The following is a 2,075-nucleotide window of genomic DNA, read 5'->3' as shown; positions in this document are numbered from 1 at the left end:
TACAGCCTCACATACGCGGTTTTGCATTTTGTTGATACGCGGTTTTGTACTTTAAACGACGATTAGAAGTAATTTAAAGGGAACTGTTGCTGCGACTGCATATGCATAGGAGTTGGGAAGCAAATACTGTTGTGTCCACGGCCGGTTAAAGCATTTATGGGGTTCGCAGATAAGGCGGAGGTATGCAGACGACTGATGTATTCTGTTTCAGAGGGTAATCTTGATTGAATTGAATATAGATGGGGTGGGACATTCCAATAAGGTTGGGATTTTGGAGAAAATGTTGAGTTTTTATTTAGTGTGTTTGTCCAGTTTGGTGATGGAAATGGTAACGTAGTAGGTGTTGATTGATCAGATGGAAAGCATCGATCAGTTATAGGAGGTGTTGGTGGTAAATAGTTGTGTAATGGTTGAAACCGAACATTCGGAAATGTGTTAGGCCTACAGCTGAATCGTCTCGTTTCTTTTGGCTCGAATACGCCGTTGGATGGGGGGATTTTTAAAGAACGTCTATAATAAGGGTCCGAGAGAAAACTTTGATGAAGTGGATTATAAAACTGTCTCGGTAGATCTAATTGGCTACTCATTTGTGAAGGGTAATTAATTTGTTCAGGATATTGTTGCCGGTCGCAGCAAACTTGATGTTGTTGTGCGTTTTGGGGTGTCGGCTGAATCTGATCAAATCGATGATGAAAAGAAGAAGCCCCTCTGTCGAATGCATTCGCTTGCCGCGCTTCTCTAAGGCTTTTTGGTAATTGTTTTTTAAATAGCTGATCAATTGGATAATGTGAGTTTTTATAAGTTCCACATGCTAGTTCACTCGACATCGTGTTTGTTTGGGAATTCGAAAAAAACTCGTTTAGTTTTAGAATGCCACCTTTACGAAAACCTTTCTGTTGATCATAAATAGGATAATTACTTTTCGGCGGTGGCACTCTCCATTGACAGTCTATTGGACTTATTGGAGGTGTCTCTAAATGCGCACTTCGTCGACTAAAAGAATGATGATGCTGTAATTTGTTAACTGCAGTTTGATGTTTCTGATGATGGTTGGCATTTCTTTTTGGAATTTCTGTAGAACTATGATTGCAAGAATTTGGTTGTGAAGTGGAAGATGATGAGACCTTATTGAAAATACTTTGGTCTAACAATTGTTGATGACACGGTAGACTTGTTTGTTGCGCAGGTAACAAATGTGTCTCTGGCCCATACAGAGTTGGTTGTGTATTTAGCACTCCTTGATTAGTATCGCCTCTCCACAATGATGATCTGTAAATGAGTTCTGCACTCGATGGTCGGTACACAGCTTGAACTGGGTGCTTTTCTACGGTTGTTTCCTTTAGGCTCAAATCTATAATATCACCTTGATTGCTGTAAAAAAGGAAATATTTATTGAATATGTGTATGTATGTATATATACATATATATTTGTTTTAAAAGAAATTCGATAAAGTTTACCTCTGTTTTATCTTGTTTGTTGATACATCATCGACGCAAATGTTGGTATTTTTTAGATGATCACCGCTGCAGCTTGTTGAAATATTTGCATAGCATGCATTGGATTTCATATTTGTAGTACTATTGCTAGCTTTCATATAGCCAAGCTCCTCATACTCTTTATTTGCCTCTTCCTGCGTTCTATCATGTGCTGGGATATATATCTCCATTTCTGTTGGGTTTTGTAATGTTCCAATTTCATTTGGGGAGGATAAAGGTCCGGCATACTTTATTTCAACATGACCGGCGTTAGCATCGACCATTATAACGAAGTTATCTACCCTGTTTATAGAGCTGTACTGAATTTGTGAATCTATTTTTTCTACGTCGCTATTAGTGACATATTGTTCCGTCTTAGCTTCGCTATCTTCAATAGCTTGTCTGTGTAAATAAATTAGATCATTTGACGGAATTTCAAGCTGTTGCATCTCCGTCTGTACTCTTAAATCTTCATTTTCCTGTTCCATCTTTACATTTTCCATCTTATTTTTATCATGCATCAATGAGTCGGCGAAATAACATTCACTTGTTTCAGTTTTTGAACCTTTTGTTATTTTGTCATCCCTTAAACTTTCAAC

This window comes from Rhagoletis pomonella, unplaced genomic scaffold (genome assembly GCF_013731165.1).
Source record: "Rhagoletis pomonella isolate Grant_MI unplaced genomic scaffold, Rhpom_1.0 Rhpom_scaffold_00005, whole genome shotgun sequence".
Classification (NCBI taxonomy): Eukaryota; Metazoa; Arthropoda; class Insecta; order Diptera; family Tephritidae; genus Rhagoletis; species Rhagoletis pomonella.
The sequence above is the reverse complement of the archived record's forward strand: the minus strand, read 5'-3'. Positions refer to the sequence as shown.